This window comes from Triturus cristatus, chromosome 7 (assembly GCF_964204655.1).
Source record: "Triturus cristatus chromosome 7, aTriCri1.1, whole genome shotgun sequence".
Lineage (NCBI taxonomy): Eukaryota > Metazoa > Chordata > Amphibia > Caudata > Salamandridae > Triturus > Triturus cristatus.
The window spans coordinates 339,609,159-339,624,285 of NC_140590.1; the positions used below are offsets into that span (position 1 = coordinate 339,609,159).

At 42.3% G+C, this 15,127-nt stretch overlaps 1 protein-coding gene across 1 annotated transcript in view; it reads right to left on the reverse strand.

The window, feature by feature from the left end:
* Positions 1-15,127, reverse strand: part of GRIN2D (glutamate ionotropic receptor NMDA type subunit 2D) — a 1,598,839-nt gene that overhangs the window by 2,935 nt on the left and 1,580,777 nt on the right. The gene's annotated exons all lie outside the window — the stretch shown is intronic.

Sequence of the window (15,127 nt, forward strand, 5' to 3'; positions counted from 1 at the left end):
AAAGGTTCTAAAAAATGATTTGGATACTAAGGGAATTACGTTTTTCTGGAATTGAGAGGAAGGAACTGGACAGAGTCATTTGCATTTTTTTGCATTTTTGTCACAACTGTCATCAAGTGTTTAGAAATACTTGTTGGGCGACTTTAGAAAGTTCCACTATGATGGCGTAAGACAAACTCAGCATTCTAATATGTAGAGTTCTCTAATGAATGTGAATTAACATTCTCAGCATTATGATACATACGGTTCTATAATGAGAGGGCACTATAAAACATGGAGGGGCATATTTACAATAAAGTGGTGAAGCGTGTTAAGCCAAGAAGGCTAACGATACACTTTGTCACTTTAGAAATGCAGGGCTGCAACATATTTACTAGAATATTGTGCAGCCCTACATTTTCCCCTGTGCTGGAGCTAACTTTAGCTGCCTAGTGCCAAAGCAGGCACCCATGCACAATAGTATAAGGGTGCCTGTGTTGAGGGGAAGATTGTTTATGTGCAGGAAGTTCCCCCTTCCTGTACATAAACAATCTTTAAATGACGTTTTGTACCTTCTATGTGTGCTGCTTAATGCACACACATGGAAGTTGCAAAACTGCATTTTTTTAAATGATTGTTTATGTGCAGGAAGGGGGACCTTCCTGCACATAAACAATCGTAGGCAATTTGCTGTTTCTATATGTGTTGCACAAGGCAGCACACATGGAAACAGCAAAAACAAGGAGAAATGAAGCATTTCGCCTCGTTTCACCTGTTTAATGCCAGGTTTTCCCTGGTCTTAATTTTGGCCCTGCCTCCTATTTACACTGTCCTTGTAAACAGGGGGCAGCGTCAAAATCAATGGGTGTTGCAGTGGAATGCCCACCGCAACACCCATTGCCCTCCCTTTTCATGCTAAACAAAGCATGAAAGAGTGCCTTATTTACAAGTCAGCGTTAAGCCACGCTAAGTGGCTAAACGCTGCCTTGTAAATAAGGCGAGGCCCCTATCGCCATCACAACCTCACTGAAAGTGACGTTGTGATGGTTATAGGGGCTTGTAAATATGCCTGTTAGTTTTTTAGTAGGCAGATATTACATGCAGGTACATCATGATTTTTATGGTTCTGCAATGTGAGTCGAGGTTGTACAAGCAACAATATTTGCAGTTCTATAATAAATGTGAGGATTATACACATACAAAAGTGATGCCTGTAGCTCTGTGTCAAGTATCTATTGCATACACACTTTACTTGTTAATAAGCATGTATCATGTAACTCTTGTATTTCGCAAGATTTGGCATTTGCTGAGAGACATTTCCTGCTCAAAGTTACTACCACCAAGCCAGATGCCAGATTCCTGCTGCCATCTCCTCTGAGTTTTTTGTGTGAGGTATTCTCTTTTGAAGAAATGATAATAAAGATCCTCTAGATATGAGCAATTTCATGAAAATTAAGAATATTTCCATTAAAATGTTCCTACACACATATATATTCATACACACACATTATATATATATATATATTGGCACACTCCGCTTGCATTTTACTGCCGCCGAGTGACGGAGCACGGACCACGTTATCAGTGTACAAATGTGTTTATTCAGACTCCTCAGACACCAGCCATCATTACGTGTTTCGAGCCCTACGGCCCTTGATCACATATATATATATATCCACTGAAACAATCATAGGTTTCATGGACGTTATAGCATTTAAAAACCTTAGAAATTCACTGAAAAAGCCACACGTTTCAGGGACGTTATAGTGAGTTGGACATTTCACTCATACAAAACCAGAGAAATTCGGCCATTTTAGTTAGTTCAGCTAACTATAACTCGCGCCCCCACAATGCACTGCTGATGACATCACATATTACATCATTCATGACATGGTCAGTGACATCACTGATGACATCACTGATGACATCTCAAATGACAATGATCATTGCATGACTACATGGGTAGTGACTGGATGATTAAAGTATGGCGAGGAGAGTGCATGGTGAATTTATAAGTGCTTGGGTTTGGCACAGTGATTGGATAAGGACATAGGACCGGCTGGGTGATTGGAGGACTGCATAGGTAGTACCAGGGAGATTACTGGACTGCGTAGGTAGTCCTCAAGGGATTGCAGCAGTGCATGTGTCAGTGACTGGGTCCTTGTGGTGCTTACTGGAGATTCCTGGTGGGCTAGTTGACCCCCAGGGACCCGCAGGATTCAATTTAAAATGCGCCACAGAGCGCGTTTGCACACATCAGGCCCCACCCCCTGCATTCACAACTGTGCAAACGCGCCATGTGGCTTGTTTTAAATTGGGGGATTAAGCCCCCTTAAATCCTGAGGGTTCCTAGAGCTACGTTGCAGAGAGGTGTAAAAAGGGGCATGGCCTCAGACCACCTCTCTGCTATGCAGCCCTGTGGTGCTTACTGGAGGTACCTGGTGGGCTAGTTGGCTCCCAGGGACCCTCAGGATTGAAAGGGAATTAATCCCCCAACGTAAAATATGCCACAGGGCGCTTTTGCACACTTGTCACATCAGGCCCCGCCCCCTCCCTGCACCACTGTGCAAACGCGCACTGTGGCCACTAGTTTTGAAAATTTCGCGAAGATTCGTCAACCAGCGCCAAAGTTATTGGGAAAACAAAAAACACTTTTCCTATGGAAACTAGGTCCTAACTATAACTACCTACTGGCGACCGCCAGTAGATAATATATATATATATATTTGTCTCACCATTGGTAGCTCACTAAGGAACGCACTCGAGCCTTCACGGGGTTACCAGCCTTTATTTACAACCAGGTATGGACGTGTGACACCAGCAGGTAAGTAATGCAGCTTCCCCCAATTCCGACGCGTTTCGAGTTTCCTCTTCTTCATGGGTCATAGAGGAAGTTCGTGCGTGCTGCGGGCCAACCCCCTTAATAATCAAAAAGTCCCGCCCTCAATAAGGCATTGCTGGGGCTTGTGGGAGTTGAAGTGCCAAAATGTTCGCAGACTATATTCATTATTACCGCACTAATTCCTGCAGTTTAAGTCCTGGGTGGACCCCCGCCTGCTAACACGTCCTCAATCCTGCGTGTTGGCCCCACAATTAGAACGATATATTCGTGCCTGTGGCTCACTTCTGTTCTTGGGATGGTGCAGTTCCTGGCGGATGAGCGTCCGCCTCGATATTTGTCTCACCATTGGTAGCTCACTAAGGAACGCACTCGAGCCTTCACGGGGTTACCAGCCTTTATTTACAACCAGGTATGGACGTGTGACACCAGCAGGTAAGTAATGCAGCTTCCCCCAGTTCCGACGCGTTTCGAGTTTCCTCTTCTTCATGGGTCATAGAGGAAGTTCGTGTGTGCTGCGGGCCAACCCCCTTAATAATCAAAAAGTCCCGCCCTCAATAAGGCATTGCTGGGGCTTGTGGGAGTTGAAGTGCCAAAATGTTCGCAGACTATATTCATTATTACCGCACTAATTCCTGCAGTTAAAGTCCTGGGTGGACCCCCGCTTGCTAACACGTCCTCAATCCTGCGTGTTGGCCCCACAATTAGAACGATATATTCGTGCCTGTGGCTCCCTTCTGTTCTTGGGATGGTGCAGTTCCTGGAGGATGAGCGTCCGCCTCGATATTTGTCTCACCATTGGTAGCTCACTAAGGAACGCACTCGAGCCTTCACGGGGTTATCAGCCTTTATTTACAACCAGGTATGGACGTGTGACACCAGCCGGTAAGTAATGCAGCTTCCCCCAGTTCCGACGCGTTTCAAGTTTCCTCTTCTTCATGGGTCATAGAGGAAGTTCGTGCGTGCTGCGGGCCAACCCCCTTAATAATCAAAAAGTCCCGCCCTCAATAAGGCATTGCTGGGGCTTGTGGGAGTTGAAGTGCCAAAATGTTCGCAGACTATATTCATAGTAGGTAGTTATAGTTAGGACCGTGTTTCTCAAAATTCTATTTTGAATAACTTTGGCGCCGGTTGACGAATCTTCGCCAAATTTTCAAAACTAATGGGGCGCTCCACTCAGCTCCTACCCTGAAAGTCTCGGGGGGATTCGTCAAGCGGGGACCGAGAAAAAAGGCGGGTCCCAAAACGCGTTTCCCCATGCATTTTCCCATAGGACCTTTAATCGAAGGTACAGCCCGAATGGCTGAACAGAATTACGTGAAATTTGGCAGAGAGGTAGTCCTCAGGTCAGGGATGCACCTTTTGCATATATGGAGTCAATCTGTTCAGTAGTTCCTGAGAAAATTGCATTTAAAAGCACAGATATCTATAGCCATGCACCGTGTGCGCACCCTAACGTGTGCAAGCGTAATTCTGATTGGTTGTTACATGTCAGTCAACGTTCGAATCGGTCGAAATCAGGAAGTGTCGGCCGCCATTTTGTTTGTTTTCAGTGCGAGAGTGGAAAAGGAAGGTGGCAAACATGAAAAGGGGGCAGGGTAGAGAGTTCCTGACCCCCTAGCCTTTGTCAGGGGGTCCCTGAAGGACCCCGAAGGCAGAAAAAAAACATTTAATTTTTTTTTTTTTAAATCGCGTGGGGTGCGCGCTCGGTGAAAAACCATTAAAAAAATGTAAAAACATTTTTAATACGTCGTTTATTGAAAAATAAATATATTAAAAAAAAAATAATACATACACAACTTAGCATTTAAAAAACCGTACAAATTCACTTAAAAAACCATAGGTTTCACACATGTTATAGTTAGGTGGATATTTCACTCGTAAAAAACCAATGAAATTCCACCGTTATAGTTAGTTCAGATAACTATAACTCGCGCGACCGCCACTCTATCACAAGGATGATGTCATCAGTGATGTCAAGAGTGATGCCACTGACCATGTCATGAGTGATGTAATATGTGACGTCATGAGCAGAGGATTGCGGGCGCGCGAGTTATAGTTATCTGAACTAACTATAACGGTGGAATTTCATTGGTTTTTTACGAGTGAAATATCCACCTAACTATAACATGTGTGAAACCTATGGTTTTTTAAGTGAATATATATATATATATATATATATATATATATATATATATATATATATATATATATATATATATATATACACACACACACACACACACACGCACATTATATATATTTTTTTCTACTTTTTTAAATGTTATTTACATTTTATTTTGTTAGGGTGGGGAAGGCCATGACTGCTAACAGGCAAAAAGTTATGATGCCTCTCCCGATCCTCAAAACTGGTAATAGACAGCATATTATAATCTGACTAATATGCATATATGCTTTATGCAATGACATTTTTGCATGTACATATGTTTAACCCAAACCTATTTAACCAAAAACATGGATGAAAAGTCATACATTACTTCAGTAAATTAAAATCACGTTGAAGAGGCCTTGCTATTGTTAGGAGGGATGTTTTCCTGTTTAAAATAATGCAATCTGTAAAGCAGCAAATAGTGTTTTCCTCATATGAATTTTGCTGTATTGCGGAAATAAACTGAAATTTCACCTTTTCATTATATATATAAAAAAAATACCCTTTCAAGCATAGAGTGATGAATAAATTATGCAAAAAAGAAGCAGAGAACTCTGGGTAGTTCTCAAGTTTAGGTGGAAAGCAGCTCCTGTATAGAGCACTCTCAACACCAGCGACACTCTAGATCTGCTCACCTCAAATGTCTGCTTTTCCATCAAAGACTTTAAGCATAGGATTAGCACAGTGCTGTCCACGCCAAGATAGAAATGGACAAAGTCTTTTGCCATTTCTACAGCAAAATCTTTAAGCTTAGGACTAGCACAGTGCTGTCCTTGCCAAGCTGTAAAATGACAAAAGCCATTTACCACTCCAGTTGTATGATTATTCAATATAGGATAAATGTCTACCCAAAGACCAAATCTCTCTTGGAGTTAAAGTATTGTAGGCTGTACACTATGCATTTGTCATATATATGTGAATTACCTCAAAATAATTAATCAAATCAAATAGTCAAACAATCAAATAATCGGAAGAAGCAAAAGGTGTGTAGAAAAAGACAAATTTATATCAATGAATGTTATTCAGGGTACCTAAAATGTAGACAGCTATACATAAATTCGGAAGGAAATTATACACTCAATAGTTCCTTCACTCAAAAATAAATCAAACACTTTTTCTTGACAATACTCAATAATTATATAGAAAACAGTGTGAAAGTCGATGTTTCGGTCTTTAAGTTTCAATTCGCAAGACCATCTTCAGGACAAGTGGATTAAAAGTTGACCCCTGGAGGTATACTCTTGTATAAATCCAGAGTAGATGTTTCAAATCTCCGCTTACACTAGTTAGTGGCAGATTGATGACATCTTGTAGTCAATCTTATTTAAACGAATCAAATAGACACGTGTCTTTTAATTCACAGGAAACTGGTCGTATGTTAATCAGCCTTCGGTGCGTACAAATTTAATTTGAAGTGTTACTAATTTTAAACGTTCATTTCGACAGATTTATTAGACGGGTGGCTTAAGGTTCCAAGCAAGGTTCCAGACAAATCTCTTCGTAGAGTATACGTGTCTTCCTTCGAAGATTACTGGCAATAGTACAGCAGTCGTTCGGGCAGCATGAAGTCGAGTGACACAAAAAAAAAAAAATCCCTTAAAGGCACCCCTCTACCAGTACATTTGTATTTACCCAAGCCCTCAAGGGTATATTGGGTTGTCCACTTTATATATCAATTTACCACTCTAGGCACAGTATTACGGCTTTGAATCAGTAAAATACCAACCAAGCCAACCTGAAATGAGTAAATGCAACCCCTGACACAGTGTTTCGCTCTAATTAGAGCTCTTCAGAGAGGTATAGCTTTGTCCAGACACAAGGGAGCACCCAGTATAAGTAAAAAAAATACCCTTTCAGGCATAGAGTGACAAATAAATTATGCAATAAAGAAGCAGAGAACTCTGGGTAGTTATATATATATATATTTCTTTTCATTATTTGATGTCAATTTATTCAGTAGTTTTGAAAAAAGTAAAGAGGAACTCGGGTGATCAAGGAAAGGTTAAAAAGTTTAGAATATATGGAAGGTTGGTCCCACAGGAGTCCAGCGATACCAAAAATTAAAAATTCAATGTCTACTGATTGGCTGAGAGCTTTTCTTGCATTTTGGTACCATGGGACCAGTACTGATCTTGTATTACAGACCGAGCTTATTGGTCACAACAGAGAAATAAATGTTTTGGCCGCCATTACAGGACTCTGGTGCTTGATCCCTGTGTAGTAAAAATGTTTAAAAAATAGCATAAGTGGGCCGGAAAGGGACAGGGGATCCAGAGAGACACCCCTAGGGGTTAATACTTAAAAAAAAAGTATATTTGTTTTCTGTGGGTACTGCAGTACTACCAAGGGACCCATTGAGGTCCTGCATGACATACCACAGCACTCTTGTAGGAGTTGCTGCACAAACATCACAGTAAGTGTACTGCAGTACTGTGCAATCTTCTCCAGGGGAAGATTGTGCAGTAGAATGGGGATGATGCTTGAGCGTCAGGTACAATTAGAGTACCATGGTACCCAAAGCAACAAAAATAATAACGAAATGTGGTTGGGTGTCTGATAAGGAGGCCGCTTGCAGCAGGATTTGGACCAGGCCCTGGCCGGAAAGGTAGCACGGTAGCTTGCAGAATCTGATCACAAGCCCCCTGAAATTCAGTGATGTCATCAATTCTATTCGACTTGTCAGGAGTGATGTAGTATGTGATGTCATAAGCAGTGTGTGATGGGGGTGCAATTTATAGTTAGTTTACTAAACTATAACAGGCAATTTAAAGTGTGTTTTTCAGTATTTAAATGTTAGTTCATATCTCATTTCAACACCTAACTGTAACATCCCTTCAACCATTGTTCAACCATTGTTTTTTAATTAGAATTTCTTTTCAAAGTAAGACAATTTGTGGTATTCTGTGGCTTTTTGTATATATTGAAAGTTGAGCATATGATCAACCCTCTCCGGCAACCTACAGTCAAAACCTTGACTGCGCATAGCAGGGGTTTGGCCACAGAGCCTGGTGCTGGCCAGGCCTTGGGCCCATCCCCCATTTGGCTGTGTGCTGCGTGATGTGAAACACATTACCTGGCCTCTTGCCAAAGCCTGTGCCCATTCCTCCATGGTCACAAAAACCCTGTGGTCATTGAACCCGCCTGCGGCACACAGCCTTCGTCTGCACACCCAAACCCCGCAGGAGTCAAACAGCAGCTGCAATCAGACTTTGTCCATACGGAGCAGGTGATGCAAGGCCCTGCTCCCAACCCCAAGCACGTAGCCAGCTGCCTGCTGCATATGTCCTTTGGCCGTGTACAGCAGAGAGCTGGCCGCAAGGCCTGGCCTCGGGACAGGCACTGCCACCAAACCCTTGTGCGTGCCCAACCCCCACTGTACACAGCCTTCAGCTGTGCACAGCAATGAGTTGGCCCAGGGCCAACCCCCACTGTGCAAGCCTATGGTTGGCTGCATCATTTAAAAAAAATATATAGATTTTTATCAGTACTGCAGTTGTACGATTCTGGTTCCATGGTACCACAAGGGGTGCCACGCTGTACCAGGCACTGGTACAGCAGTACCTGCCACCCAAAATGTATTTTTTTTACATTTTGAGTTAAGGGGATCCACAGGGCATGTGGGTTAGGGTGTGCTCACTCTGCCGCTTTATGTGACCTTTCATTTTCTTTTTTAGGAGTCATGGACCAAGTAATGGCTGTCACAACAGATTCTCCATTTTTTAGCCAGGCAATCAGGATCCGGCCTTCCACTTTGGATGGGCCAAACAGAGGATATCTGGACACCAACGTACCAGATATTTATATATTTTTACAAGCATTAACCCCTACATGCCCCAGAATATACCTCTGTAAACAATAATGTCTTTTAAGTGGCTTAACTGATTTACACCGAATAACAAAATGCACGCTTTCTGAGTATGGTTTTAACTTTTTGAAAAATTTGGTGTCATTCTGTTCAGCTGGTTTTTTTTTTCTTACCCAAGAGCAAAGTTTCTTCTGGGAATTGACGTGGGAAATTACACTTTTGGGACCACAACGTTTTCTTGGTCCTCCCTTGATGAATTGGCACAAATCTGTCCATAAAGGAGCCAATGTAGATGAACTTTGTTTGTAGAAAGTCTTGTGCAGGTTTGTCAAACAGCGCCAAAAGAATAATAGTTTTGTTACAGAGACTCAACACAGTGGAAAATGCTACTAATATATATATATATATATTATCTACTGGCCGTCGCCAGTAGATAGTTATAGTTACAACCTAGTTTCCATAGGAAATCTCAAAATTCTATTTTGAATAACTTTGGCGCCGGTTGACGAATCCTCGCGAAATTTTCAAAACAAATGGGGCGCTCCGTTCAGCTCCTACCCTGAAAGTCTCGGGGTGATTCGTCAAGCGGGGGCCGAGAAAAAGGGGGGGTCCCAAAACGCGTTCTCACCATGCATTTTTCCATAGGACCTTTAGTCGCAGCTACAGCCCGAACGGCTGAACAGAATTACGTAAAATTTGGCAGAGAGGTAGCCATAAGGTCAAGGAAGTGCCTTTTGCAGGTCTGGTGTAAATCTGTTCAGTATTTCCTGAGAAAATAGCATTTAAAAGCATATCAATATCTATACGCGCGCACCGTGCGCGCACAGTGCGCGCACCCTGCCGTGGGCGAGCGCAATTCTGATTGGTTGTTAGATGTCGGTAAACATTCGAATCGGTCGAAACCAGGAAGAGTCGGCCGCCATTTTGTCTCTCGCAGTCTGAGGGGGTGAAAAAAAAAGGTGGAGAACGTGAAAAGGGGGCAGAGTGGACAGTTCCTGACCCTCTAGCCTTGGTCATGGGGTCACCGAAGGACCCCCAAGGGAGAAAAAACAATTATTTTTTTTTTTTAAATCGCGAGGTGCGCGCAAGGCACGCACTGCGAACCGTGGGTGCTCGGTGCGCGGTGCGCGGTGCTAGGTTGTAACTATAACTATCACTGATGACATATGTGTCTTTATGAAAAATAAATATTTGTAATATATATAGCTAAAGATTAATGGAAGAAGATATGGGTAAATAAGTGTCTAAATACAGTGATGTAATATCTGACGTCATCAGCAGAGGATTGCGGTCGCGTGAGTTATAGTTGCCTGCACTAACTATAACGGGGGAATTTCATTGGTTTTTTACGAGTGAAATGTCCAGCTAACTATAACATGTGTGAAACCTATGGTTTTTTAAGTGAATATATATATATATATGCATTCAGTGAAATAAACAAAGGTTAGAAGGAAGTAATTGCTAGGTGAAAATGTCAGTTTAAACATACTGATTTAAAGTAACAAGACCACTGAAATTCACCAGTTAGAGCTTACCTCAAGTAAATATAACTCATGCCCTAAGGTAACTATAACACGCGCCCCCGTCATGCACAGTGTTGTCATTGATGATGTAATTTCAGATGCTGCAGTGACATTTTCGATTATGTCATAGAAGACATCATGAGTGAGTGAATGTGAGAGGTAATTAGCAGTGCATGGTGAGGGAGTACGTGAATACCTCTATATATAGAATCACTGCCAAATCCACTTTGAGCTGGTTCAGAATTAAAAAATATTCTGCAAGAGTCACCAAGATTTAAACTGTATGCCCACAATATGGTTTAAATGTCTGCAGGCTCAACAGTGGCTGGGCCTTGATTTGATATCCGATTTCATTGATTTGGGAAGGTTTCAAATAAATGCAGCAAAGACAGATGTATTACTGTTCTGCTCACAAATGGAAATACTCCATCCCACGCTGCAATCGAACTATAATAAACATCCTAGAAATACCTGGGAGTTTGACTCTCAGAAAACTATTCAGATCTTCCACTTTTAAAAAGGTGCTAGATTTGCTGGAGACATGGAATCGCCTTCCAATGACATTACTTGGAAGGGTAGCAGTGATGTGATAAAATGAATATATTACCACTATTTTAATTCTGTTTGCAGCACTTCCATGCTTCTTCTACGGGAATGTTTTTCACAAATTGGGATCCCTAATCTCTTTTTGTGGGAGGTAAACAGCTGAGGATTAGTATGAAGAGATTCGATTTTTCTCATGAAATGGGAGGGCTAGATCAACCGAATTTTAGAGATTATCGCATGACTTTAAATGCAATAAACGTGGCCGGATTCACAAACAAAAGCTTTTACGATCGCAATTTTTTGGTTCAGATACTGGTTTTCCTCAAACAAAAACACACAACCCCAACTGGTTTGATACTACACATGAAAAGTTCTTGGTACACATTATATAAAATTAAATAGAAGATGAACAGCCCCTTATCTCCACACAGGCACTCAATTATTAGTAGTTTGTTGAAACCTTAGATCCACAGGATTTTGTTTTAAACTTTGCTGAATGGCGAGTATATTACTCTCCAGATTTCTGGCATATGCAAAATTAGTGTATTTCTAATCTGTGCCCCGATGCTCAGGAGAAGGGACATGGACCCATATGATAATTACATACATGTCTGCGATTACAGCAGTACTGCTACTCGGTCTTTGCTTACATAAGTAATCTGATGGAGAACACTATGGCCCCTGATTTTTTTTTTTTTTAACAATTACTGGGTTGCTCAAGACATCTAGGAACGGCTCCTAGCGACAGATGCAGGTGGTGGTTACTGCAATGCTCGAAGCTCATTCTCTCATAATAGGATTATGGAAAGACAACGATTCACCACAATTTAACTTTTGGCTATGGAAAATTAAAAAGCTATGATTCATTTGAAAAAAAGTATTTTAAAACACTGCATATATTACATAAGTGGGAAAAAATTGGGGTTTGTACCAACTTGAATATAATGTGCCGGAGACTGATAATAATTGAATTAGCATTTTCTTTAACTTATATATGGAAATGAATGGGTGCAGATAACCCATGCAAAAAGAAAGAATGCTGGACAAAAACCAACGTTATTCTAAACGAAAGGATGAAAAAAATAAACTGAACACAGAAGTCTAGCATTGCATAAAAAGGTGAAATAAATACTATCGTCGGCGGTTCCGCAACTGTGTCCCTCCATGTACGAAAAGTTGTGCTACTCCTGTGTGCCTCATTTTATTCTGCAACACATGACAGGTCACCTTATGTCCATCCCATTGATGGCAGGTTTTCTGTCTCTCTTTTCCATCTCTCTTTGTCCTGCCATCTCACTATGTCCTTGCATTTAGGGCATGTTCTGCTGCACCTTTGTTTTAATCTGTCACTACCCTAATGGCAGGTTCTGTTTTTTCTTCTCACTCTCTCCCTCAATTCATGACAAATATTTCTCTCCTCCTCTCTCTCTCCCGCCATCTATTCATGACTGATTCTGTCTCACCCCGCCCCCAGGCTCTGACTCAATTCATAACAGACTATTCTCTCCACGCACTTTCTCTCCATTCATAAGAATTTACCCATCCATCTCCCTTCTTTTCACTCTGTCATCCATTCATAAAAGGTACCCACTCCTTACAGCTCTGTCTCGCCATTCATGAAAGGATCTACCTTTCCCTATGATTCTGCCTCTCCATCCACGGCAGGTCGAGTCTTTGCTACACACAAAGGGCCTCATTTATGAAAAGTGACGCATCGCTGCGAGAAAATAGCGATGCGTCACTTTGCATTGCGCCCTCCTTGCGACACCAATGATGTATCATATTTACAGTATGACGCATCATGTTGCAAGGAGTTACAGATACGTCAGTATTTCTGACGTATCTGTAGGCGCAAAAATGACACATTGCTGGAGTTTGTCACAAAAGTGACGCAACTCCAGCAATGGGTCATTACACATGGGCAAGTCCCATGTGAAATGTGCCTGCGTCAGTCTTACGCCTGCCATGAGGCAGCCGTAAGATATTGACGCATTTGCGTCCTAGAAGTGGTGCAGTGAAATCTTATAGATTTCACTGCATCACTTCTATGACCCTTTCTTGCGTCAGAACGTCCACCCTGCATACATTATACCTGGCGCAGGTATAATGTGGCACAGGGGTATACAAAGTGACGCATCTATCTAGATGTGTCACTTTGTAAATATGGTGCAACGAGGCACATTTTTACGCCACTGGTGCATCACAAAAAGAGACGCACCGGCGGCATAAAAGTGACGCAAGGGCCCATAAATAAGCCCCAAGGTCCCCACATTCATAGATTATTTTGGGGCTTATTTATGAACCCTTGCGACAGTTTTGCGCTTCCGTTGCGTCACTTTTTTTGACGCATCGGCGGCATAAAACATCCCTCCTGTTGCGCCCTATTTACAAAGTGACGCATCTGAGCAGATGCGTCACTTTGTAAACCCCTGCGCTACGTTATACCTGCACCAGGGATTATGTATGCAGGGTGGGCATTTTGACGCAAGTAAACCTCGTAGAAGTGACGCAGTGAAATCTATGAGATTTCACTGCATCAGTTCTAGGACGCAAATGCGTCAATATCTTACGCCTGCCTGATGGCAGGCGTAAGACTGACGCAGGATCATTGAGCATGGGACTTGCCCATGTGTAATGACCCATTGCTTGAGTTGCGTCACTTTTGTGACACACTCCAGCAATGCGTCATTTTTGCACCTGCAGATACGTCAGAAATACTGACGTATCTGTAACTCCTTGCGACATTATGCGTCATACTGTAAATATGACGCATCATTGGTGTCGCAAGGAGGGTGCAATGAAAAGTGACACATCGCTGTTTTCTCGCAGCGATGCGTCAGTTTTCATAAATGAGGCCCTTAGTCTCATCTTCTGTGCATGTAGTCCATCAGCTCTCTTTTGAAAATGCTGTTTGAGGTGAACTACCACAATCCTCAATTTCTCCAATGCAAAACAGTTCTCCACTTCCTAGTCGGAATGTTACCCACATAAAATATGACCACATAGCCCCAGCACTAAAAGAACTACACTGTTTAACTCACTGAATCCAATATTAAATTCACAATTTGCAGTCTAGCACACAAAGGCAAACGTTCAAAGAACCTTCCAAAGCGAACAGACTTCCTCACCATTTAAGGAGGACACAAAAACACTCAGAGTCAAAACATTACATCTTCTAGATGTCCTTATGTTTACATCCTCCTCTGCACAAAACTACATTTTTTGATGGGGTACATCAAGCTGAAAGTCCCTCCTGACGGGCCTAGGGACCCAACTGACTCCAAAACCTTTCTCTCTAAAAACTCACCTCTTTTGACTCTACCTTAGTTTATCTATTAATGCATGGACCGAAATTCTCTGTCATCTTCCCTTTCTTAATCCAGATGTTATGACCCTGACCAAAGTGATTGAGGGAGGGTAAGGTAGGCCACTGCTCCAGAATAGGGAAGGGAGCCTGCTTCACGCTTCACTCTCAGTGAATTAGGCACCGCACAGTTCCAAACATAGGACATTAGGCAAGCCCAGCAAGTTTCTGGAAGGCATATCATTGCAAATCTTTCACCATTGCGCCACTGTCTTTTTGCTTGCAGGATCCAGGGAAGTTGGGGAGGCACTCATTGGATGAGCTAGGGAGGGCAGAGGTACCTCAATTTCTAGGTGAGGAGGAAATATATACCTCATTTCGCTGAGTGTTAAAAAGTCACCAGGGCATCAATGAGACTCTTGGTTCATGTGGGAGAAGATGGATGTGTTACCTGAGTAATTGAGCTCTAATAAATGTGACACCGTTTTCTTCAGGGCAGAGCTGTCTGTGTACTGTATATTGTTAGATTAATCTCTCCCTCTAGCTTCCTTGACAGCCTTAGCAGGCCCCCCTTTCATCAGTGGCAGTGCCTTCATGACTATATACCTGATCAGAGTGTGAATCTTTGTTTTGTATGTGTTGCACATTTGCTGGTTTCCCGGGGCAGAAGAACCTGGTGGAGGCAAATATTATAGAAGGGTCATGATGATTTTGTAGCTGCACGCACACAAATACCATTTCACACTCTGAAGAAGACCGTGACCATGGCGGCAGGCAAAGTGTGGTAAAAGCTTCATGGAACCAAGTCAGAGGTACATTTCTTCTATGTCTGCATTGATTGGCACTCATGGGTTGGGTTTCTTCAAGCATGGTAGTGCACCACTTCTACCTACGGACAAGCTGATCAACCAATCGTTAAAGGGGTATCTTGGTTGAATAGATGTAGTTGAAGTGTTAAGGC